The sequence below is a fragment of the Lynx canadensis genome, chromosome D2 (assembly GCF_007474595.2).
Source record: "Lynx canadensis isolate LIC74 chromosome D2, mLynCan4.pri.v2, whole genome shotgun sequence".
In the NCBI taxonomy this organism is placed as follows: Eukaryota; Metazoa; Chordata; class Mammalia; order Carnivora; family Felidae; genus Lynx; species Lynx canadensis.
In genome coordinates, this window is record NC_044313.2 from 65,933,372 (window position 1) to 65,942,356 (window position 8,985).

Below are 8,985 nucleotides of genomic sequence, written 5' to 3' on the forward strand. Positions count from 1 at the left end.
TTTCCGGTATCATCCCTAATTGCACAGTACATTGAATGCTATTGAACTAAATATATTTAGAGCTTTTTCTGAAGCTCATATTTTCTGGTACTCTATAAATGGTTTAGTGCAACTTTCAAGATAACTATCCCCAAAAGAGATCTTAGTAATTACTTAATTTTTTTTTCATCTTTAAAAGGAAAAGCCAAACTCAGACGTGAAATGGACAATAGAATTAGTAGAAAGGAATATGAGAACCTTCTCCATGTGTTTAGGAAGGCAGAAGAAAGCATGAGCATGATGAGAAAAATGAAAAAATACAAAATATAACCAAATTGAATTTCTAGAGACAAAAAAATACAATATCTGGAATTAAAACAACAACAAACTTGATACATCTTTTGTGGATTTCTGTTTGTGCTCTTTATTCCTTTAAAAGGCCACTCCTAGGGGCGCCTGGGTGGCTCAGTCGGTTGAGTGTCCAACTCTTGACTTCAGGTCAGGCCGTGATCTCATGCTTCATGGGTTCCAGCCCTGTGTTGGGCTTCATGCTGAGCATGGAGCCTGCTTGGATTCTTTCTCAGTCTCTGTCTCTCTGTCTCAAATAAATAAACAAAAAAATAAGAGGCCACTCCTAAAATTCAAGTTCAGCCTAATTGACCTACCTTCTCCTCCCCCCTTTCCTGTTGTGTGTGTTGCTGGGGTGGTGGTGAGCCTCTCTTGGGGGATCTTCAACTTTGGGAACTGACGTTCCTATTAGTCACTGCAGTGCTGGGCAGCAAGCCTCAGGTTTAAGGGAGCCAGTACACTAGCAGGTGTCCTGTGAGTTCAAGTCTGGCCCACTCTGGTTTTCTCAGCTTTGGAGTTCCTCACCTATAAAGAGGAATGGGAATGGGGTCAGTAGGATCCAATGAACAGGTTAAAACTTTAGAGAGTACAAGGTTCTTTGTATCGCAACCTTCCTGACAGTTTGCAAGTCGGGAGTGTTGTGCTCTTGGGGAACAGCGCAGCAGACTCCCACAGCATTTGAAGAGATGAGGGTCAGAGAAGACTTCCAGAGGAACCAGTCCTTTAGGCACATTCTTGAAGAACAGGTGGTAATGAAATGGAGGTTTGGAATAGAGGAAACAGCATGTGGGAAAACCTGGAGTAAGAGCATCCATCCACGTGGTGTTGGTTTGGGTTCCTTGAAAACAAACTAAGTCAAGGACTTGGGTGTAGGAAGCTTGCTTGGGGATGAGTCCAGGGTGTGGAATGAGAGTTCAGAGAAAGTTAAGACCAGAGAAGGGTGTGTTGATGAGCCTGTTGGCCTTATAGGAAACAAGTTCAACCCCAGGGGTCTGAGGCGTAATTTAGAATGTGCCTCAGAGTTATCCCACCAGAGAGCAGGAATGTCGGGACTTGGAGTTACCAACTCCTTTGCCTATTGACTAAAGGCATCCTGGAGAGAATGACCCCCCACATTTGAACTTTCTAGGTTGTGCATGAGACTTTCTCAAAGCCTGAGGCAGCAAAGCAAGAAAGACAAGGTGAATAACTGTTCTTGGTGAAATTAGGTGGGCTGAGAGGATATGAGGTCTTGCATTGGTGGCCTCAGAGCTCAATACCTCACACAAACATTTGGTTTAGCCTGGAGTATTGATGAAAAAAAATTTTTCCCCCAGGAGTTGAAAATGCAATGTGTTTTATTTCCCACTTTTTCCCCTCCAGCTTTATTGAGAAATAATCAACATATAACATTGTGTAAGTTTTAAGAAGTACTATGCAATGAATTTGATATGTGTATATATTATAAAATGATTACCACAATAAGGCTAGTTAGCCTATCCATCACCTACATAGTTAAAATTTATGAAAACTTGAAATACTTTTAACTTAAAATGAGGGAACTTTTTGTTTAAAAAGTTTTATTTAAAAGTCCAGATTCCTAATTTCTCTTCAGGGCCTCATCTCTCCATTGCAACAATCAGATTGGGCTGAGCTTAGCTGTACCAGAAAGCAGGGAATGCCAGTCCCTCTTCAGAGCCTCGGGGGTCCCTCTGCCCATCATACAAGTTATACGGTGGGGTCCCCACAGTCTTCTGAGTTTTGTACACCCCTGGCGTAAGGTATTTGAGGAAATTGAAGTTTGATGTGGCTAAAGGCTGTCTGTGCAGAAGAAAGAAGGGCAAGGATGGGTGAGTGGGAGGTGGACACGGAAGCCCATTTGGAAGGAGGCCCACACCGGAAGTTCCTGGCACAAGTCCAATGGATAATGATAAAGTGGTCTAAGGACACCCAGTGGGCTGTGGTGAATCAATCCTTCTTGTGAGGCCCATCGGGAAGTCTGGCCAAGATTGGAGCTAGGATTAAAGTGTTCCTGGATTCTCTTAGCTGTGATACTATCTGAATTGTCCCTTGCTCTCTCTAAATTCAGTACACAGCATGGTCTTAGGCTGAGAAGAGGGTGTGCCCAGGGGTCTAGCATTCTAGCAATGAGTCAGACAGGGCTGTATTGATAAGTGTTTAACATTCTGCTGTCTCAAAGCTAAGCCCTTCTTTATATTGCTTGCCAATTTTGTGGTGTAAATACTCCCCACCAATGTGCTTTCATGCCACCAAGGGGAAAATCACTGAACTTGGAGAGAAGTGTGCAGTAGCACACCATTTATGTGGTATTTTCACCACAGAGACATGTTAGTTGTAAATAACCTTAAAAGCATACTAATAGTGAATGTAGCAAAACAATTAGGATATAAGATATTTTCAGTATTTATTAACTGCTTCAATACAGTCTTTTAAATTATAAATTGTATACTTTAATTTTTAATAGTGTCTATGTTTAACAGCCAGCAGGCAGAATTCCTGGAAATGTGACAGTCGGCTCTTGTGAGCCTGTTGAGGCAGTTGTAGCGCACCTCTGGCTGGGAGCATGGAGGGATGGGATAGGGGGCATCAGAGGAGGCTCCAGCCTCTGCTGTGTGTGTGTCCTATGGCAAAAGGCAGTGGTGACAGTGGGGAAGTCATTTATTTGGGGGACCCCAAATGCCAAGCCCAGCTGCAGGCTTGAGAGCAGGCTGGGGTCTGGGACTCAGCAGAGGACAAAAGATGGGTGAGAGTCCCTCAGGAGTCTCAAGGCTGTGAGGCAGCTGCTCTTGTGGGAAGCATCCCACGTGTCCAGTACAAGGACTGTTGCTTAGACCCAGCATACTCACCTCAGGAGCCTGAGCACGCGGTTCTAAGGCACCACGGGTCTTTTCCATCACTCTGCCTTTACCTTCCCTCCCCACCACCCTATCCTGCAGCCAAGACAGGAGGCCAGGACTTTATTCCGCAGAAGCAGACGCATCATGAGGGGGGCTGAGGAGCCCTGCAGGGTGCTCATTTTCCCCTGACTTGTTGGGAAGCCAGTCTAGACTAGACAGGCTGCCCTGTATAGTGTTCCCTTTGGACTATAAACTAAGACACGTGTTTAATGAACTTGGGGTGAATCAAGCTGTTAAGTGGCAAAGGCCAGTCATCTGGCTCTAGGACATGTGATCTCTTGATGGAAAAGAATGTGGGGACAAAGTGGACATATGATTGTGAGGCAGGCCTCACAGACAAGGGATTCTAGAGCCATGGTCATTGGCAGCTGCTACAAAATTTTTGGGAAGTTGTCTAGAGTATAGTAGCAAAACAGGTTGGGGGTGGTTCAGACGGAAAGAAGGAAAACCTGTGAACTTTATTTACCAAGGCCTCTGACCTATGTGTATGCATATGTGCAAGAGACCAAGGTGCCTGAATCAAAGGGGAAATGAACACTCCCTGGGTTAGTTGGTATGAAAGATGTGCTGTTAATTTCTTTTCCAGCTATAATAATGGTATTGTGGCTATTGCCTTTTTTTTCTTTCAGGTTTTTATCCTTGTCAGTGGCTATTTCCCTGAGAACTTGGGCCCCAGATCCCTGAGAAATGTCAGGACTCTGGAAGGAAGGTGCCAGGGAAGGCCACAGAAACAGAAATCCATCTGGGGAAGATCTCCAGGGCTTTAGGCAGATTATCACCTGGCAGAGCTTTCCACTTAAATATGAGTCCAAAGGCTGACTCGGCAGAGCCATCAGGGCAGTGACAGGGTTGCCAGCGGGGCCCCAGAGTATGGCTGGAAAAGGGAAGACCTTGAAGCGCAGAAGATGTGGGTTTCAGGTGGGCTAACTCTTACCTGAGTCCTGAATTATGGGGTTTCTAAATCCCTCTACTTTTCCTTTGCTATTTTTTCCTTCTTCTTATTGATGTATATAATATTTTCCTATTTCTTTTCTGTAAATAAAAGTAGCATTTCTAAAAGGTCTGCATCTTTTAGATGCATCTTTTAGAGCAGACCTTTTAGAAATACATAAATAAATATTTACAAATGCAATGATAGGGTATTTGAGGTTTGCTTTAAAATAATTTATGGGGGAGGGTGAGGAAGTGGGTGTGAGTGTAGAGAAACAAGATGGCAGTATGTTGATTGCCTAAATACGAGATAATTATTCCATTATCCACTTTTGTATGTTTAAGATCTTTACAGTAAAATTTTCAGAAATAGAGGCAAGGGGATCAAGAGATTTTAGGATGGAAAGGAAGAAGGGAGTTTTGAGAAAGTGCTAGAGATGCTACCATAGGAAATTCTAATTTTTGCAATCAAGTGAAAGTATTTCATACACCACCCCCCCCCCCAAATAAGGAACATGGTTGATCCTGGTTGGCGGACCTCAGGTGGCCCTCCCCAGTGGCACACACCCAGATGCCACTCCTGCCCTGCACCTCCCTCCCTCTGCCTTTCACTTCCTAGCTGCCAAGATCTTAGAAGCTTTGAAGCTCAGCAGAGAAGGAAAATCCATTGAGAACAGTCTGTAAAGCTGCTGTATAAATGCAACTGATGGTCTATTGTGTCATGGCTAAAAATGATAAGTGGAGGATGTGCACCCTGAGAAGGAAACAGAGGGCTACTTCAATAACAAATCAAAACACACCTGTGAGAGTCCAAAACAAACTATGAGTAGGGAGATAAAGCAACCAGAGTCACAAAAACAGAGAGCAAGTAACACACTCCAAAAAACACCTCCTGAAGGGCCAGGCCCTGGACAGTGTATGACCACTCTTTAATATAGCAGAGCTCTCAGGTGCAGGACATATAACAAACTTTTAAAACCATAAGAGACAGAAAACTAGTGAAAAGACAAAACGGAAGAATTCTCCTCAAAAGAAATTCCAAGAAGAAATGACAGCTAGAGAATTGCTCAAAACAGATTTAAACAATATATCTGAGCAAGAATTAGAATAATAGTCATAATATTAATCACTGGGCTTGAAAAAAAGCATAGAAGACAGCAAAGAATCTGTTGCTGCAGAGATCAAGCAACAAAAAATAGTCATGATGAATTAAAAAAATGTTGTAATGAGGTGCAAATAAACTAGAGGTGTTGACAGTGAGGATTGACAGAGGATTGTCACTGGTGACAGGATTGAAGACACAGAGGGGAGAATAAGTGAAAAAGAAGATAGAATTATGGAAAAAGAGTGAAGCTGAGAAAAAGGAGAAAAAATTCTGGACTACGAGGGGAGAATTAGAGAACTAAGTGATTCCATGAAACATAATATATTTGTATCATGGGAGTTCCAGAAGAAGAAGAAGAGAGAAAGGGGCAGAAGGGTGTACTTAACAAATCATAGCTGAGAACTTCCCCAATCGGGGAAGGAAACAGACATTGAAATCCAGGAGGCACAGAGAACTCCCTTCAGGACATAACAGGAATCGATCTTCTGCATGACACATCATAGTGAAACTGGAAAAATACAAAGATAAAGAGAACATTCTGAAAGCAGCTAGGGACAAATGGGTCTTAACCTACAAGGGTAGAGACATAAGGGTAGTAGAAGACCTATCTACTGAAACTTGGCAGGCCAGAAGAGAGTAGCATGAAATATTCAATGTGCTGAATAGGAAAATATGCAGCCAAGAATCCTTTATCCAACAAGCCTGTCATTCAGAATAGAAGGAGAGAGAAAGGTTTTCCCAGACAAAAACTGAAGGAGTTCATCACCACTAAAACAGCCCTACAAGAGATCCTAAGGGGAACTCTGTAAGTGGAATGATGCAAGACCACAAATTACCAGAGACATAAATACAAACATGAAACTTACAGATAACACATGACTCTAAATCCATATCTTTCAATAATAACACTGAATGTAAAGGACTAAAATGCTCCAATCAAAAGACAAAGGGTATCAGAATTGGATTAAAAAACAAGACCTATCTATTTTCTGTCTTCAAGAGACCCATTTTAGCCATGAGAATACCTCAGATTGAAAGTGAGGGGAGGGAGAACCATCTACCATGCTACTGAAGTCAAAAGAAACCTGGAGTAGCCATACTTAGACAAACTAGATTTAAACTAAAGGCTGTAACAAGAGATAAAGAAGGGCATTATATCATAATTACAGGGTGTATTCATCAAGAAGAGCTAACAATTATAAATGTCTATGCATCGAATTCGGGAGCACCCAAATATATAAAACAATAAACATAAGCAATCTTATTAGTAAGAATGTGGTAATTGCAGGGTGACTTTAATACTCCACTTACAACAATGAACAGATCATCTAGACAGAAAATGAATAAAGAAACAATGGCCTTGAGGGGCGCCTGGTGGCTCAGTCAGTTGAGCGTCTGACTTCAGCTCAGGTCATGATCTCACAGTTTGTGATTCGAGCTCCGCATTGGGCCTGTGCTGATAGCTCAGGGCCTGGAGCCTGCTTCGGATTCTGTGTCTCACCTCTCTCTCTGCTCCTCCCCTGCTCACACTCTGTCTCTCAAAATAATGAAGATTAAAAAAGAAAGAAGAAAGAAAGAAACAATGGCCCCAAATAATACACTCGACCAGATGGGCTTGATGGATATATTCAGAGCTTTTCATCCTAAAGCAGCAGAATTCTTCTTGAGTGAATTGTGGAACATTCTCCAGATAGATCACATGTCGGGTCACAAAACCTGCCCTCAATAGATATAAAGAATTGAGATCGTATCATTCACATTTCCAGATCACCATGCTATGAAACTTGAATCAACCACAGGAAAAAGTTTGGAAAACCTCCAATCATGGGAGGTTAAGAACATCCTACTAAAGAATGAATGGGTCAACAAGGGCAATGAAGGAAGAATTTAAAAAATGCAGAAACAAATGAAAGCAGAAACAGTCCAACAGTCCAAACCCTTTGGAATGCAGCAAAGGCAGTCCTAAGAGGAAAATGCATTGCAATCCAGGCCTATCTCAAGAAACAAGAAAAAATCTCAAATACAAAATCTAACAGCACACCTAAAGGAACTCCAAGCAGAACAACAAAGAAACCGCAAGGCCACCAGAAGAAGAGAAACAATAAAGATCAGAGCAGAAATAAACAATATAGTATCCAAAAAAACAGTAGAAACAGATCATGAAACTCAGAGTTTGTTTTGGAAAAAGTAAACAAAATTGATAACCCCTAGCCAGATTTCTCAAAAAGAAAAGAGGACCCAAATAGATAAAAATCACAAATGAAAATGGGACTTACTATAACCATCCCTCAGAAATACAAGCAATTATCAGAGAATACTATGAAAACTTATATGCCAACAAACTGGACAACTTGGAAGAAATGGAAAAATTCTAGACACCCACATACTACAAAAATTCAAATGGGAAGAAAATAGAAAATTGAACAGACCCATAACTAGTGAAAAATTGAATCAGTTATCAAAAATCTCCCAACAAATAAGAGTCCTGGGTCATATGGCTTTCCAGAAGAATTCTACCATTTAAAACAGAGTTAATAACTATCCTTCTCAAGCTGTTCTAAAAAATAAAAACAGAAGGAAACTTTCTGACTCATTCTATGAAGCCAGCATTACCTTGATTCCCAAACCAGACAGAGACCCCACAAGAAGGAGACTTCAGCCCAATACCCCTGATGAACAATTCTCAAATAAGATACAAAAATTCTCAACAAGATACTAGCAAATCAATTAAGCAGCAGATAAAAAGAATTATTCACCATGGTCAAGTGGAATTCATTCCTGGCTGCAGGGCTGGTTCAATATTCACAAATCAATCAATGTGATACATCACATTAATAAAAGAAAAAATAAGAACCATATGCTCCTGTCAATAGATGCAGAAGAAGCATTTGACAAAATACAGCATAGTTTCTTAATAAAAACCCTCAAGAAAATCGGGATAGAAGAAAATATACCTAAACGTCATAAAATCCATATATACAAAGCTCAGTGCTAATATCATCCTTAATAGGGAAGAACTGAGAGCTTTCCCCCTGAGATTAGGAAAACGACAGGGGTGTCCACTCTCACCACTATTGTTTAACATAGTGTTGGAAGTCCTAGCTCAGCAACCAGACAACAAAATAATAAAAGGCATAAAAATTGGCAAGGATGAAGTCAAACTTTCACTTTTCACAGACATGATATTCTACATGGAAAACCTGAAAGATGCCCCCCAAAGGCTGCTAGAACTGATGCATGAATTCAGCAAAGTTGCAGGATGCAAAATCAATGAACAGAAATTGGTTGCATTTCTATACACCAATAATGAAGCACAGAAAGAGAAATCAAGAAATTGATCCCATTTACAACTGCACCAGGAACCATAAAATACCTAGGAATACATCTAACCAAAGAGGTAACAGATCTGAATGCTGAAATTATAGAAAGCTTGTGAAGAAAATTGAAGAAGACACAAAGAAATGGAAAAACATTCCATGTTCATGGATTGGAAGAATAATATGTTAAAATGTCAATACTACCCAAAGCAGTCTACACATTCAATGCAATCCCAATCAAAATTGCACTGGCATTCTTCTCAAAGCTAGAACAAATAATCCTAAAATGTGTATGGAACCACAAAGACCCCAAATACCAAAGTAATATTGAAAAAGAAAACCAAAGCGTGATGCATCACAATCCCAGACTTTAGCCTGTACTACAAACCTGTAATCAAGACAGCATGTG